The 17,782-nt window shown below is 42.1% G+C and overlaps 1 long non-coding RNA gene across 1 annotated transcript in view; it reads right to left on the bottom strand.

The window, feature by feature from the left end:
- The window catches only part of LOC105465007 (uncharacterized), a 400,763-nt gene that overhangs the window by 359,038 nt on the left and 23,943 nt on the right, over positions 1-17,782 (bottom strand). Inside the window, exon 2 of the long non-coding RNA XR_011611716.1 lies at positions 11,326-11,471. This is a non-coding gene — a long non-coding RNA (uncharacterized lncRNA). The remainder of the gene's footprint in view (positions 1-11,325; positions 11,472-17,782) is intronic.

The raw sequence follows: 17,782 nt of genomic DNA, 5'->3' as shown, positions 1-17,782 counted from the left end.
TAACCTTATTTTCTATTCAGACAGCTTTAAGGACTCTCATTTCTCCAGAAATGCAGTTCCTATTTGGGCCCTCTTTTCTCCCAGAGCCATTTAGAATTTGTTTGTTGTGGCAGAAAATGTGTGTACCTCCCTGCACGAAGTCTTTTAACTCCCTAGAACTTACAGTTATTTTTATTCCTCATTTTCCTAAAGCCTTCTGCTTTCTTGGTCCCAGCCTTTCCCCTTCTACAACAGCTGTGCCCACCCAGCCCATCCCCAGAGTCCCCTCCTCCAGATCAGACATTTAGGGATCAACAGCTACATGGAATTGCTCATCCACCCACCCCCTTGAGCTGCCCAATACATGTGGCTATTGAGCACTCAAAATGCGACTAGTTCAAATTGAGGTGTACCATATGTGCAAAATATGCCCTGGCTCATGAAGATTTTTATATCAATTACATGTCAACATAATAATTTAGATTAAAAAATAATTTGGTTAAAAAACATACTAAAATTAATTGCACCTGTTTCTTTTTACTTTTTAATGTGGCTACTAGAAAACTTAAAATGATATTTGTGACTATTGAACTGTGCTACTCTGGGCACATCCTATCGCCTTGCTACATGAAGACCCACTTTCTCCAAGAAGGTTTCTCTGACCTCTCTCATCACAATGTTCTCTTCCTCCTTTGGCTTCCATTTCACTTACAGTGAAATCTCACAATTTAGAAGGTAATGGTTACTTTTGACATCCCAAGCCCACAGGTTTCTCTGTATAGACCCATGAGAGCAGGGAGAGTATTTTATGGTGACTTAAATTCCCCTTAGCACTTTTGATAGTTATTGGTGCACAGTGAGTGCTCAGAACAAGGGTGGATGAATGGATATGAAAGAAACAAACAATTCTTGAACTTCACTGGCACAGTGCCAGGACCTACTGATCAGGATCACAGCTCTCTACTAGATAACAATCTTCTTGAAATGAGGACCCCTCTTCTGACGTCTTCATATCCTTATGGCGCCTGAGTGCTGCAAACAAAGATGTGTTTGAGTGTGTATTAAATTGACTGAGGTCCTATTGCACCAGGGCACAAGACAAGGGGTTTTCATTAGGCCAAAGAAGCAAGAGCAGACTCAGAAATGGGCTCTCTGCTGGGTGGCATCCACAGCCACAGATTAGCTCCTTGACTAATATTACAATTGCTATCTCCTTTCTCTAGACCATTGTATAGGCCTCCACCTGAAACTATATTCCTAGAATATAATGCTTTGATCACATCCTTGCCTCATGCAAGAATCTACCACGGATCTCTTTTGCCATGGGACAGTGTCTGAGTCTTTTTTTTTTTTTAACTTTTATTTATTTTTTTAACTTTTATTTTAACTTCTATTTTATGAAGGTTTGTTACATAGGTAGACACATGTCGGGGTGGGGGTTGTTGTACATATTATTTCATCACTCAGTACCCAATAGATATCTTCTCTGCTCCTCTCCCTTCTCCCACCCTCCCCACTCAAGTAGACACCAGCATCTGTTGTTTTCTTCTTTATATTGCACCAGGAGACTTGTGGCTAAGGATCATAGCCTCCAGCTTTATCCCTATTCTTACAAAAGATATGATCTCATTCTTTTTTATGGCTGCCTAGTATTCGATGGTATATATGTACCATATTTTCTTTATGCAAACTGTCATTGATGGGCATTAGATTGATTCCATGTCTTTCCTATTGTGAACAGTGCTGCAGTGAACATTCGCAGGCATGTGTCTTTATGGTGGAATGCTTTATATTCTTCTGGGTATATACCAGTAATGCGTTGCTGGGTCGAATGGCAGTTCTGCTTTTAGCTCTTTGAGGAATAGCCATACTGCTTTCCATAATTTTTAAACTAATTTATACTCCCACCAATAGTGTATAAGTGTTCCCTTTTTCTCCACAAACTTGCCAGCATCTGTCTTTTTTTGACTTTTTCATATAGCCATTCTGACTGCTGTGAAATGGTATCTCATTGTGGTTTTGATTTGCATTCCTCTAATGATCAGTGATATTGAGCTTTTTTTCATATGATTGTTGGCCACATGTGCATCTTCTTTTGAGAAGTGTCTGTTTCTGTCCTTTGCCCACTTTTTAATGGGGTTTTTTCCCCTTGTAAATTTATTTAAGTTCCTTATAGACGCTGGATATTAGACTTTTGTCAGATACATAGTTTGCAAATATTTTCTCCCATTCTGTAGGTTGTCTGTTTACTCTCTTGATAGTTTCTTTTCTGAGTCCTTTAATATGCCAGTCTGCCTCTCCACCCTCATCTCATAGTCCCTAGGACATTCCTTCCAATTAGTCTCCCATCTGTTCTACAAATAGTCCCGGATGTGTGTCCAGGATGATCCTCCTTCCTGTATCAGGCTCTCCTGTCTTCTATGCCCACCTGACCTCTACCTGTGCTAAAGACTTGGTTGAAACCAAGCTGGTAAGCTTCTCCGTGAAGACTCCCAACTCCTCCAGCCCACTCCAATCTTCCCATCCCTGAGCACCTAAAATCCTATTTGTAGTCACTGCCAAGTTCAATGTACTGACATCGTCTTTCTCCAGCCAGATGACAAACCACTCATCTGCAGGAACCATAGCTCATAAACTCTGGCAGAGTACTAGACATGTTGTAATGCTGAGTGAATTTAGGCCAAATTGAATTAAGCCAGTTGAAACACTACTACTCTGAAAATGGTAATATCTAGTGTCTCCACATGGTTGGTAAGGAAGAAGGTAAGTCCTAAAAGTGGGCACAAACAACTGCAGCACCCTTGAAAGGAAGGCTTCTTACACCCGAGGATGAAATAAGCAAGGGCTAAACGAGGAGCCACACCTCACAGGATCTTCACTGGAGGTGATTCTGAGGTCAGGATGAGCTTTTTCTAGGGCCAAGCAAATCCAACTGAGTCTTAGGAAATTAAAACTATGAGGAGCCAAAAAGATTACTTAACTCCTCGTGTTATAGGTGTGAGAACAGTGGCCTAAGATAGGGGAAATGATCTTCCCAGGGCCCAGGGAATAAGCGGTGACCAGGATCAGCTTTGATTGCCAGCCTGGTATGAGAGTGTTTTTCCTTCTATACACAAGGTTCCCAAACCTTGTTCAAGGAACAAGCTATATCAATACCACCTAGAAAGCTCTTCTAAAAATAAACACTGTAGGTCCCCATTTGCAGAAATTTTGAATCACTAGATCTGGGTGATGCAGGGAATCTGCATTTTTAGAAAGCTTCGCAAGTGGCTCTGATACATTGCTAGGTAGAGGCAGTGGCTCCCACACTGTTCCTGGTGGGGCCTCCATGAAGTTGATGCCCTTTTAGGGATCCCCTGGTGAGTGAAAGGGAGTATCAGAAGATGAGCACATGAAATAACTTCCTCCCCATGGTTTAGTAGCCAGACTATCTCGCTGAGATCACACAGAGACTGCAGGGGCGGTCAGGGGAAGGTAGGACTGGGAGAAGGAGTAGAGGTTGCGGGAGGCCAAGGGAGAGGGGTGGCACCTCTGTCCAACCCCAAGAGGCTCCTATTTCCTGAAATTCACTGCCCACCTTTATATGCCATTTGGTTAAAAGCTAAACAACCCAGCCAGGCATAGTGGCTCACGTCTGTAAACCCTGCATTTTGGGAGGCTGAGGCAGGCAGATCACTTGAGGTCAGGAGTTCAAGACCAGCCTGGCCAACATGGTGAAACCCTGTCTCTACTAAAAATACAAAAATTAGCTGGGCGTGGTGGCATGCACCTGTAATCCCACCTACTGGGGAGGCTGAGGCAGGAGAATCGCTTGAACCCAGGAGGCAGAGGTTGCCGTGAGCTGAGATCAGGCCACTGCACTCCAGCCTGGGTGACAGAGCGAGACTCCATCTCAAAACAAAAAAGCTAAACAACCCAATCAAGAAAGTAATGCATAAAATATTGAAAAAAGACTTTAAAAGGTATTAGGATTAAGTTGTCTGGTTAATTCAGAGGAAATTACAAAGTAGGTGAAAAGATCTGTGAACTTTCGAGCACGCTTCCATGTATGAGATGTCTTGCCTTCCAAGGGCTCTCAGTAACTAGAGCCAAACTGACAACATACATACTCCCGACTGCCTGCTCCACAGTGTACCTCTGCCAAAAGCACTGCCTGGTTAGTTAGAGTGTGTGGTCTGCTAGGGCATTAGTTCCAGTTCTTAGTCATAGACCTGAAATATCAGGCTTGACCTTAGTATGATGGGCAGACTTGGGATTTTGGAATGAAGGGAAATGAATGCGAATTCCAGCTCTCCTGCTTGTTTGACAAAGTCATTTATCCTATCTAAAATCAGTTTTTACAGCCACAAAACCGAAAAAGAAAAAAATCCTACCTCTCATGTGAAGATTAAGTAAGGTAAAATGCTCAGAAAACATCAGTTCTTTTCTAGATTCTAATTCTAGGGAAATATTTGCAGAGGTTCACATGCATGCACACATATTTATGTACATCTTGATCATGAAAAGTCATCTAGACCCCTGCTTCTTAAAGAGTAATCTGTGGGCCAGCAGCATAAGCATTACTTGAGAGCTTGTTAGTAATACAAATTCTCAGGTCTCCTTCTCAGACCTACTGAATCAGGGTCCCAGAGAAGCCTTTCTCTAGAAGTCTGATTAAAGCTGGAGGTGTGACATAAGTAAAGACTCTGGGGGCATGTTTTAATCCTAGACTTAGAGAACCAGAATAGTATCCACAGCCCTGGCCTTCTTAGAATCCTGTTTTAATCTAAGGAAACTTTGAGGAGTTGAGTCACTAGGCTAACCGGGTCCCAGACCATTGTGATCCACTCTATTCTCAACTGTAATCTGACCTTAAAATAGGTGAGTTCTGGGCCTCAGGGATGCTAGTTTCTTTGCACATAAATCAGGTCACATTCTCTTATTGGCATAGGATGGATTTCAAATTTTAACATGAGCTGAAATAGGAAGATGTACTTAGCCTACAACTGGAAAGAATGGATGTCTGATTGATGATGAACCACAGTTCTTGAAATATGGGGAAGATTCAGAAAGGCAGAGAGGAGGTGAGGGAGGACACTCCAAGAGCAGCAAAGGCCATGAAGGGAAACTATGCAAAAAGAAAAAGCCAGCAACAAGAAGGCCAGTTACATCCAAGTGGAGGATTAGAGATGGAGAATTGTAGAAAGAAACAAGTAGTGAGGGGCCTTGAATGCCAAGCTCAGGAGTTTAGAGTTTATCCTGTAAGTCATGAGGGGCCTCAAATGTTTACATGCTTTTGGTTTTCTATTATTTATTTATGGGAAAGACGTTGCCTACATGTATGTTGGAAGACAATCCTCCAGGAGTCTGGCATGTCTGCACATCTCAAACTATCTCTTCGAAGAATAGCAAACAACCTTGGAAACTAGAGATGGTATATTCCTCCAGGTCAGAGAAAGGATTTGTCTCCTGACCAATGTAGTAAAGCTTAAAGACCCTTCCCCAGAGATATTCCAGAGTAGTAAAGATAAAGACTTCTCCTACCACAACCTGGAGAAGACTGGCATACTTCTTAGAGTAAAGATAATGTCTTTACTAAGAAATGAATGATGGGCAGGTGGCCAACTCAGAAGTGAAGAAGGGGCAGGTTGCCAACACCCATATATAGGATCAGAACTTCCTAATTTGAGGGTTCCTCTCCTGTAATGCACCCCACTGCATATAAGGTACAACCTGGTCTTTATCATGTCACCTGTGGATATGGGGCTTGGAGAACTGGTGCTAAGAAATTACCTTGGCCACAGCTTTTGCTGTATATATGACTCTTTCTCTCTGACTCAGAGATCTTCTGCAGTGTGTGTGTGTGTGTGTGTGCGCAACACACTGTGGCTGGCTAACTTGTTAGTTTGCATGGAGAGTAAAATCCCAGACCCTTCACAGTTTCTGATTTAACGATACAGTGGGCTTAAAATAATTAAACAAAAAACACAATGCTGTTGACCCAGAGTAGAAAAAACATATGATGCCACTGTTCAGCAAAACCAAGTAAGAAAAGATTTAACACTCTTTTACAGGCAGTGACTAAACTCTCTGGCCTTTGTTCTCATCTGGCAAAAAAAAAAAAAAAAAAAAAACAGGGCTGAAAAACTTCTTATTACTATAGCACAAATCTAAGCAGTCCAGCTCTGTGCAGAGATATAAGCCCAACAGACTTTGTCAGCATGAGAAAAGTGGCAAGTTTTTTTTAAGTATGAATTAGAAGATTTAGTATGACATGGAACAGTAGGAATAGGCATTAAGATAACTAGAGCTTCAGAGATGCAGTCCATTTAGAAATGCAGTCTTAACTTAAAGAATTCTATGAGAAGATGCTGATAAGTCTCCTTAATTGATATTAAAGTTCATCATTCAATAAAAAAAACCATTCTAAGGCAATTCAGTGTGGAATGTGAACTGCAGTGAATACAGACAAGAAATTAAAAAGCAAAGTGTTGAAAGAAGAGAAGCTGAATAGAAACCAGGAATGGCTAACATTTTTTCCAATTCTTAGTAAGGAGAGATGAGGTAATAAAAAATCGTACTATATAATGATTGCAGTTCTGCCTATAAGTTATATTTAAGTTAACTCCTCTGTAAGTTATATATCCACTCCATAGTGTGAGCTTAGTCATCCAAAATGAATCTTTTTATTATCTTTTTCAAATTCTGAGGGAAAAGTATTCTCTACCTAGTGTAAGAAAAAGTTCCTGAGGCACACTGGCAGCCCCAGCCATCTCAGGAGTTAGCACTGAACTAACCACATGAAACTATAGTGTTACAAGAACATGATACTATACTTATTGGCCATCATTCTGGATCTGCCACTTAGCCTGCTCTATCCAAAGCCACAAAGTCACCTCCCTTCTTAGGATAAAAACTACCTGACACATAGTCTTCTCCACAACCCTAACAACCTCTCCCCCTCCATTCTCATCTCAAATCCTCAGAGTACCACCCACTGCATAAGCCTACACATACTGCAGAAAGCAGAGCCAATTCACCATATGCTTTTCATCTTCATCCCAAGTTTTCATAATTTCCCCAGGAAAGCTTTGTATTAGCTCACCAAATGCAATGCCTGCCTCCTCTCACCTTTTATGAAAGGGAGCTATTGAAAAGCATCCATATTTGAATCTTCTCTAGGGAAAATGTCAACATGAGAAAAAGTCTGCTATCCTCCTAGAGATATTCCAATGAGGGCAGATGGTGTCCCCAACTTCACTCAGTTCCCAAGAACAGCACCAGCCATGTGTAATAAGGGTGATTGGAAAGGGACTTGATTGGGAATCAAAAGAATTGCATTCTAAAATGGCTCTATTGCAAACTAACTTTCAAGCTTCGGCAAGCCATTTGACCTCTCTGGGCCTGAGTTCCATCTGCACAATAAGGATATTTTGTCAAGACCCCTGCCAACTTTACAAAGCTATGCTTGCATGACTAAGAGGAGTAAGTAATGATTTACATAAAGAAAATGGAAAGGCATCAAAAAGATACCCACTGTCCCTAAATAATAATAGGATTTTAAACTTAACACAAATATAGTACTGTATAATTTTCTTTTCCCTTTCTCATACCCTTTGTCCATTTGATACTCACAACTAAACAAACTAAGGGAACCACCTTTTAGGTGCACTTATTCCAAGTGAAAAGAAAAAATAAAGAAAAATCACAATGCTTGTCAATGGCAGAACTGACACCAAAATTAAGCATGCAAACTCCCAGCTGAGGACATGTCCTCTAGCTCACAAGGGCTGCTGTCAGTTCCAAGGAAGGGGAACAGTAGAGGCCATATCATTTTGCTACGATGTGTCTCAAATATGAGCCTTTCTTTATGGTTTTCCTTTCTTTTTTTTTTGAGATGGAGTCTCACTCTGTCACCCAGGCTGGAGTTCAGTGGCATGATCTCGGCTCACTGCAAGCTCCACCTCCCAGGTTCATGCCATTCTCCTGCCTCAGCCTCCCGAGTAGCTGGGACTACAGGCACCTGCCACCACACCCAGCTAATTTTTTGTGTTTTAAGTAAAGACACAGTTTCACCATGTTAGCCAGGATGGTCTCGATCTCCTGACCTCATGATCTTCCTGCCTCAGCCTCCCAAAGTGCTGGGATTACCGGCATGAGCCACCGTGCCTGGCCTCTTTATGGTTTTCTCCTCCACCAATATGGCAGCTGCTCACAACTCTTAGTCTATTCACAGAAAAGTAAGACATCCTATTTTTTTCTAATGAAAAGGAAGCAAAAGATTGACTTGGAAGTTTTCTGGATGCTATCTTAAGGACCATGCTTGCAAATCCATTTGTATAACTGGGGGCCTCACAAATGTGAAGCATTTCTATCATCTTGAAACCCCTACAATGAATTTTTCAAAAAGAAAAAATTGCTTACATCTAAGGTACATAAAAATTAGTCAATATAATTCCAAAGACTGATTATATGACTTCAGTTCTACTCATGAAATGCTATACCTGGATTTCCTTTTTCAGAATTCAAATCAGTTTCTAAGCCCCCACATTCTATTTTACATGCTCAGAAATGAAACCAGGATTTCTCTCACGTTTCAAACTCCCTAATTGATTCTTTTAGTCATATGCTACTTTTTTTAAAAAGTATAAAAGAAGTTTATTTTAACTCTGTGACCAAAAAAAAAGTTTGATTTCAACAATACAAAGCTATTTGTACCTAATGTCGGTGGTGGCAGGGGGTGGGGGTGGGGCAGGAAGGTGCTTTTAGTCATTTACAGGAATAAAACCCATTCAACTATAAGGTAAAGTGAACTTCTTAAATGATCTGTATGCATATTTGGTACAATTTTTGACAAAGTAGAATAAGAACTCTAAAATGGTACTACATTTTCAAGTCTCTAATTACAAGACGTAGTTACCTAATTACACATTGTTAGTATCCAATTATATAGATCTACACTAATTTTGTAATTGTGCTTAATTACACTAATTAAGTCAGTAACCCACAAAAAATACAAAGAATTCTTATGAAGAAAATCCTTAGTAAACTGGATTATATTCAATACTTAGCAAGAAATAACGTTTAAAAGCAAAGCTATTTCTCACATTTTGTCACACTAACAACTTCTTAACCTGAAACTACTGCCTAAGTATGACGCTACGTGATCCATTCCCAGTGTAGACTGAGTCATAGGATGAGAGAAACAGTGGCTTAGAGCAAATAAAAAGAAACTTTGAGATCTACTTTAACTCTCTCTTTACAATAAGTGAAACTGAGCCCCCAAAGGCTATCTGACTTGTCCAAATTTGCACAATTAGTGAATGGTAGAACTGGAGTAGGAGCTCCGTCTTCTAAATTCCCAATCCATTACCCTTTACCTACATCAAGTCTTCACGCAGAAAGCCAAGGATGCCTCAGAGACCAGGGCCATTAAAGATATTAATCTGAATGTATCAGCTCCAAGATCCTGTTTTCTCTGTATAACTTGGTGTTATCTATCTGTAACTGCATTTAACAGTCCAAATTCCAAACAGTAGTGCCTTAACTAGACAGGGATTTTTATTTTCTTCATGTAACACAATGGCAGAGGAGACAGATGAGACCTCCACAAAGGTTATCTAGGACCTGGGCACTTCCAGCTTTCTGCCCTGCCATTCTTAGGATACAAACCTTGTCCTCATTCTTAGAATAGCTGCAAGATCTCCATCCATGATGTCTGCATTCCAGGTGGCAGGAGGAAGTAAAGGGGATGGATGGGATGGTGCTTAATTTAAGAAAGCAGAGTTTTCCTAGAAACCCTCAGCATAATTCCCATGAGCCAGAACTTTGTTACAGAATACTACTAGCTGCAAGCTAGGCTGGGAAATCAGGTTCTTTAGCTAGACATGTGCCACTGAGCACAAACTGAAGTTCTGAAGAAAAAGAAAGAAAGAAAGAAAGAAAGAAAGAAAGAAAGAAAGAAAGAAAGAAAGAAAGAAAGAAAGAAAGAAAGAAAGAAAGAAAGAAAGAAAGAAAGAAAGAAAGAAAGAAAGAAAGAAAGAAAGAAAGAAAGAAAGAAAGAGAGAGAGAGAGAAAGAGAGAGAGAGAGAGAGAGAAAGAAAGAAAGAGAGAGAAAGAAGGAAAGAAGGAAGGAAGGAAAGAGAAAAAGAAAGGAAGGAAAGAGAAAGAAAGAAAGAAAGAAAGAAAGAAAGAAAGAAAGAAAGAAAGAAAGAAAGAAAGAAAGAAAGAAAGAAAGAAAGAAAGAAAGAAAGAAAGAAAGAAAGAAAGAAAGAAAGAGAAAGAGAGAAAGAAAGAATTTCTGGGAAACTGACAGTGTCTACCACAGCTCATCTGTCCTTAGGGGCATCAGAGATAAAGACAGGAAACAAAGAGGTGCCAGCCATGGTATAATGGAAAAGTTACCTTGTTGGAAGCCAGAGAAGCTGGTCCTCAATTTCCTCACCTAAAAAATAAAACAATTGGACAAGAACAGTGATGTCCAAACTTTTTAAGCAACACGTGTTTTTACTCATGTAGAAACCCTATCTATAAAACAGATCAACACAGAGCTGCTTCTCTCTTACTGAAGCTGGGTGAGAAAGCAGAGAGGAAGGCTGTGGTGGACACTGCCATGTGCTACTCAGATCCCCCTACCTTAAGGGAGGACTTATTACCATGGCTGCTGGGGCTGAGGGCAGAAGACAGCCTTCAGCCACCAGCCCTCCAGAGATTGCCTCAGCTGCTGAGCGCCCCTCAACCAAGATTGTACTCCCTTCTCTGGGTGGCCCACATTCAAAGACTGATCAAATATAACCATCTGGCATTAACAGTCCAGCCAACTTGGCTCAACCTGGCCCAACTCAGGACAGCTATGGAAGGCCATTCTAGCTCCAGACTCCTGTGCAGTAGACAGACGCTGGTGTTGGGCTGCATCACTCTTTGATCTCCCTTGTACCTATATCTCAACAGCTAGGCTAAACCCTGGCTCTTCATGGAGCTTAGTGTGAAAATCTTCAGGTGATTTCTTCAAGACTTCAAACACAACACAACAATCCTCCAAATCAAACTGGGAAAGACTGGAGTATCAAAGAAGTTTAGGGAGAACTGGAAGCTGAGATGGCCAGTCTAGAAGTGCTTTTGGGAAAAGGTGAATTAAAGCCAAGAAATGGAAGAGCAAAAATGAAACCTATCTGTGGGATAAAACATATGGAAAGACAACTATCATATCTTCAGTAAATCCTGGTATTAGTAGAGTACTTTAGTGGCATGAAATACTCTCATATACATTCATCAGTTTCACAAATTCTGGAGATAAAATACAGTGGCCACTGGCCATTTGTTTTGCTTTGTCTTATGTTTGGCCATCTATTAATCCCAAAATCTTACTGTTGAGGGGAATTCCTTTCTTTGGGAGTCTCAGGAGGAACTGTAGAGACCAAAAGGGCAGACTTGTTTCTTCCAGCCTTCACCAACATGGGCTCAGCATGGAGCCTGGATGCAGCAATCAGATGCTCCTTCCTGGAGCTTTGGATCTGCAGGGAGGGACCCACAGACACAGAAGCAATTAATAATGATTCAGGGGCAGCAGTGGAGTAAGGAGGTATTTAATACCTGTTTTACAGATCAGGAAAATGGGTCCCAGAAAGACTGACATTTTTCAAGGCCCCACAACCAGCACATGGTTGTGCTGGGACTAAGACCAGTGTTTTTTCCAAGACATGCAGTTTTTAGAATTATCAGCAACGTTTTTTGAATAGTATGTGAAATTGTCCCTTTAGTGACTTCTCTGATTTTTCTTCTGAAAAATGAACATCTTTTTGGTTATGGGTTCTTCCGACAGATTTAAACTAGTATCTGACTCTATTGAAAATGAACACTGTCAGGAGCATATGTGAGTTAATTTCCTTGCTGATTAGCAGTCTACTTCCTCTCATACTAAGCCTTCAGAGAAGGCTTCTCCAGGAAAGATAGAGTCTTTGGGAGGCCTTTGCTGTAATCATTGTGCATTTGTACATTGTGCATTGTACATTGTGCATTGTGCATTGTGTATTTCATTGTGCATGTTCATGACTTCACTCTTTTCTTTGGAGAAGGCAATCAGGCAAGTGTTCATGGAAATCTCTCTTCTGATCAGCCAGAGAAAGAATCATGGCCTGGGACTCCTGGCCTTTGTTGCACAGCACAAGGTGGGCATTAAAATTGGCCTTTCCAAGAAATAGGCCCATTTGTCCCCACTACTGGCCAAAAGAAAATTGCAGGCCAGTGTGCAGCCTGAGGCTGGGAGAAGACAGACAGTCATAGACAGAAAGTGATCCACTTTCCCAGGGGTCGTGGTACCCTCCTTCTGGGTATTATAGGGCAGAAAAGGCTCCTTTAAATCACAGAATCTTAAGGATTCAAGTCTTCTCCAAAACCAAAACTACCCTTTTCTGACTTGACTCCACTTTTGTGAACAGCCTCCCAGCTAGATCTTAGCAGCACTAGAAACTCATCAAGACAATACTATTCCACCTTTCTCTGTCCTTCAGAAAGTTCTTGCTTATGTCAATCCCAAATTTATCTTCCCACGGTTTCCAAAAATTTGAGCCAAAATAACCCAATTATGTTATTGACATAAAAATTAAGTGTCACTCCATATACAATGCCTCTTTACAAATTGGTGGAATCCCTCCCCCTATCTCTACCTAAAGATTTGCAGTTTGTCCTTAAAACCTAGCTCAAGCCCCTCCAGGAATCTGGTGACCCTGTTAACCACCAGTATCACCACCAAGCTGTGTTCCTGGTGCTCTTTGTTCATACAGGCATCTTGGTACATATCAGCCTCCATTAAAAACTGTTGTTCTCCTCTAGACTATGAGCTCCTTGAGGGTAGGGTCTGTTTCTTTCCTATTGGTATCCCTGGCATATGGCATATCAATAAATACATGTCAAATTTTAAAAATCTTTTTGAAATAATAATAAACCACCTCTGAAATGCCTTCAGGCTCTGTACGTAGAAGGTCTGGTGTTGAATTTCCTCATCGCCACAGCCACCCTATGGGGGCAGACGTAAGTGTGAGCCTCTCAATCTCCCAGCCACAAAGAGTCTAATCAGCCAAGGGCTGATCAGCCAAGGGTTGATTTCTCAGAAATCCACCACCATGTTTGTACACAGGTTATATACCTCTGCCAGCTAACTTTGGTTCAAGGACTCCCTAAAAGTCTTTCTAACCCTTCTTTAGCCTGCATGCTAGTCTGGGATGCTTCCACCCAACTTCCTTCCCAACCTCTTGCAATCAGGGTGAGACTTGTATTGTGGTATGATGGCTCTCCCAGCATTCCCTGGCTCTTCTCCTAATATTCTCTCAAGGCATTTCCCTGAAAAAAACCTTACATGCTTAATCCCATATGGTCATCTGCTTCTCAGAGGTCCCAGACTAACCATCCATCCAATTCTATGTCTACAACCCTCTTTAAAAGAAGTTACCAGTTGTGGTGGTGCATGCCTGTGGCCCTAGCTACTTGGTAGGCTCAGGTGGGGGGATCGCTTGGGCCCAGAAGGTCAAGGCTGTAGTGAGCCCTGATCATTCCACTACATTCCAGCCTGGGTGAGTGACAGTAGAACCCAGTCTTAAAAAAAAAAAAAAAAAAAAAAAGAGCTACCTTGATCTCCACATAACAACTCTGTTTGGTCAGAAGAGCACCTCACAACTATCTCCTCCTTCCTTCTAGAAACTATGTTTTCATTAATGCAACCTAAAATGACACTTTCTTTGCAGCCAGCTCATACTGTTGATCCATATTGAGCATAGCATCCAGCAGCCTACTTTCGAATAGGACTGATTCATAACCTAAAATGCCCTTTCTCACCCCTGTCCCCAACCCATCCCTGCTTGTGGTTAAGATCCAACATGAATTTCACTTCCTCTGTGAAGTTTTCTGGCCCCACACAGCAAGATCCATCCCTGAGCACTCAGCATAGACCTCTATTACACTGCATTGAACAAACTTTTCTGGAAACTTCTGTCTCCCCAGAACCGGACTGCTTCTAGGGCAAAGACCGTATCTTAGTCTTCCCCTATGTTCAGCACTAAGATGGTATAGTATGGCTGTATATTAGATTAACAAACAATTGCCTTTTCTCTTTAGGTAATTTTAAAGCTCCTTGGGGACAGAAATCAGACCTTTGTCTCTTGCATCTCCTACAGTGCTTTGCTCAGGGACAAGTACATGTAAATATTTAATAAATACCTACTAAGTTGAACTGAACACCTGAAAGTCTTTTAAGTCACCTCAGTCTCATGCCAAACCTGAGTTGAGAAAGGATGCTCAGGGCGAAGGAACCAAAAAAGAAAAGAAATTGAATACATCAGGCTTTCCTGTGTGAGTGGGAGGATCTTGTCTCCAGGCTTCCATTCTCAGTGCCCCTCTAATCTGGGCTCTACAGGACAGCCACAGTAATCTTTCAAAAGCCCAGCAGACCATGTCACTTCTTTGTTCAAATTGCTTTGAAAGCTTCCCATTGCACTGAGGACAAAAATCCAAACTCAGTTCCAGGGCCACAAGGTCTGCCTGACCTGCCTCCGTCTCTTCACTGCAGCCCAGCTGCTGGTGAGTTCTTTTAGTTCCCCAAACTCAACCTGCTCCCCTGCTCCCTCTGCTCCCAGAGCCTTCCTGTACCGTTCACTCTGCCTCAAACCCTTCCTCTTCTGCACGACTGCTTTCTTCTCATCCTGCCCCCAATGTCAATGCCACCTGTGCAGCTCATTAGATCTGTAATCCTCATTCGCCATGCTTCATTCATTTCCTTCATAGTACTCATCATCATTAACAGCTGAGTGGTCCAAGTTCACTTTCCTCAGGAATATCTTGTCATCATATCTCTTAAAATAAGCAAAGCCTGGGATTGCCCCAGAAAGACAGATTCCTCTCTCATCAGCCTACACCTTGGCCTTTTCTGGCTCTGCTGGTCCTCAGCCCTAACCACTTCTCCCTAATTTATTCTCAGACTTGAAATGTCCACCCTGTAGCACCTGCTTTGGGCTCTCTGACCTATCCCAAGGTGAATCCTTATCACAGGTTGTACCTGTGATTTTTATCTGAGAGACTTGTTAGATCTTCTCCACGCCTTATAGAAGCCAAATTAGACCATGGTGGAAAGGGAAGGAGGATGTCTAACGCAGGCCCTCTTTCCGCCTAAAACTACCTGCTGCCATTTCTATGCTTCAGAAGCCATCACACTGTGGGCAGGGCACCCTGCTGAGCTTCCTCCTCCCAAAATTCCCCCCAGGAAGTGAGGTGTGTGCCACCTCTGGTCTCAGACCCCAAATCTACCCAGACGTGTCTACTTTCCATCCTCCCAACCCAGCATTTGAGCAGGGCCCAAGAGTAGTTCTAACTCTTTTGTTTTCCTCTCCTATTTCTCTCAAAACTCCCCACCAACAGCCCAGAAAAAAAAATTCTTACCTCCAAAGACTCCCCAGTAATCATCATATATTCTCTCCTATTCTGTGGTTAATGATTTTTACAAAACATCATCAACAACAACAACAAATTTTGCTTTAAGTCATTCACATATTTTTCTTAACATTCAAAGCTTTTAAAATTTAAAACAATAAATTTCTCTTCAAGCAGCTGGCTCTTTGAATACGCAGGGCAAGGAGAAACAACATGGGAAGATGAAGATGGGAGCTTTGTCAAAAGTACGATTTAAGGCAGACTTGACAGATGGGATTAGCCTTTACCATGTGGTCTGATGCAGACAGAGAGCTCATCCCCTGTAAAGGAACAGATGTGGAGATGGTGTGACTGAAATGGACAGTTCTATTTGGGGAGAAGTCGGAAAAAGGATTGCAGAGGCATGGGAATGGATAGATCATGGGAGACACTGAGAGACTGATAGAGGAGTATGCATTTCACGATTTAGTCATGGATGGCTGTGGTAGGTTTTGGAGCAAGGGGGGACATGAGAACAGCTGGATCTTAGAAACATTAGTTGGGTGACTCTGTAAAATAGCCTGGATGAGCCAACCACTCAACTCCTTCTAAAGTGATTGTGAACAAATAGGCAGTTACATAGTTGGCTAAGTGACAGGTTGCAAATATCTTACACTGATTTGGTCACTGAACTATTGGACAAAAGAAAAGGCTGTGTGGGTATGCAAGGTCTGTGAAAGAGGGAGCAAGTGCAGCACAAAGCAGGAGAAAGCAGGGATGCAGACAAAACGTCGGTATAGATTATACAGAATTTTTTCAAAATTGAGGAGTATTGCTAACCACAGGTTATTGCTCACTGCAGTTCACAGGCAGAAAGAGCCCTTGCTCCCTTCATGTTCCTGATTTCAGATTCTCTTTGCCCTGTCTCCAAATTCTCCTTGCCCCATAATTTAACATCACAGGGCAAACCTAAGCCAATCTCCTCAGCTCACGTTTAATGAATTCTAAAAACCACTCCTGCAATTGCTAAGGAAAATGCTTGCCAAATAGCCCATCCTTACCCTCCCTTAGCAAAGGTCCAGCTGAAGACAGAGCATCAGAAGGCTTTTCCACTGAGCTCCCGGGGTTTGCTGAGAAAAACACAGGCTTGGCCAGTGGCTTCAAAATGACAGACTGACTTTGCCGTCTACATCTACTGGTTTGGAGGAGCTATCACTTAACGGCTGTCTGATTGCTTGTGACCCCCAGACCTACCATGGACTTTCAGCAGACAGGCTCAGGAAAGGGACATGCATCTCTTGTAACCGCAGCACCCCCAGATGGCTTTATGTATTGAAAATCACTCACATCTACAGGTGGTAAACGCTTCTGACAATAGGTAGCGTTTTTAACTACTTCTTTCTTCCCTGTGTCCTAACCTCCTTGATGCTCCAGAAAAGAGAATCTACCAGAGCTCCAGGCAACTGTAAGACTTCCAGAAAGGTAATCCTCCAGACACATGCTGCCAGGGAGACCTGGTGCAGCCATGTGGCATCCAGAGCTGCTTGTGGCACAGACAGATTTGTAAACCAAGGCGTTAACCTGGCTATTTCGCTTGAGCAAGAATGAGGGCAGGCCTAAGGCAAACTAAAATGGAAGAAGTGGAGAGGCTGGCACTATGGCTGGAAATAAGGAGCTGGGACTGCTCAGCACTGCCCTCATCCCCCAAAGACGTATAATAGGACAGAAGGGGCCTCCCACTTCCTGATGCACAAATGGGATGTCGGTGACAACAGGCTCATGAGGGACCTGTCTCTGGCTAAGCAAACATTCAAAGTATGTCTTGCTACAGCCTCTACTTAATTTCCTCTAATCTTGTGCATATATACTCGATGTCAAATCGAGATTCCTTTCTTAGAAATATAAGCAGGCAGCACCTCCCTCCACGTTAGCTGTCTGAATTCTTCCAGGCATTCTGTTTCTTGGAATAATGCCAGGGATAATACCCTCTCTCCAGCTTACTCTCTTTTCCTTTTTCTCCTGGATACATCTAAAATACTGGAAAAGCCTTCATTTTACAGAATTTTATTAAGATAATTAGAACACAGTATGACACACACGTATTTTCAACACTAAAGATAAACTACACAGAGACATGGGAATTTCTGGGATACTTGAGCCCGGAGAAGCCGTCCATCTCACTCGCATCTGAATGTTGCTTGGTGAGTCAGGGCTTGCTTTATGAAGCGACATCTGCCAGGGCTAACTCATTTCTCACAATATGAGCTCCTCTCTGCTGCAGCTAGCACCCTATGGTAAATCCGTGAGCCATGCCACCACAGTGACCTGTTCAGCTGACTTATCTTGGTTCATGATTTTTCATCACTGAACAAGTCCTGTCTCTACAGAATGAGTGGGAAAAATTTAATCCCCTTTATTGTAGCACTCT

This window comes from Macaca nemestrina, chromosome 13 (genome assembly GCF_043159975.1).
Source record: "Macaca nemestrina isolate mMacNem1 chromosome 13, mMacNem.hap1, whole genome shotgun sequence".
Taxonomy (NCBI): Eukaryota; Metazoa; Chordata; class Mammalia; order Primates; family Cercopithecidae; genus Macaca; species Macaca nemestrina.
Note: the sequence above shows the minus strand (reverse complement) of the source record. Positions and strands in the feature narration are given on the sequence as shown.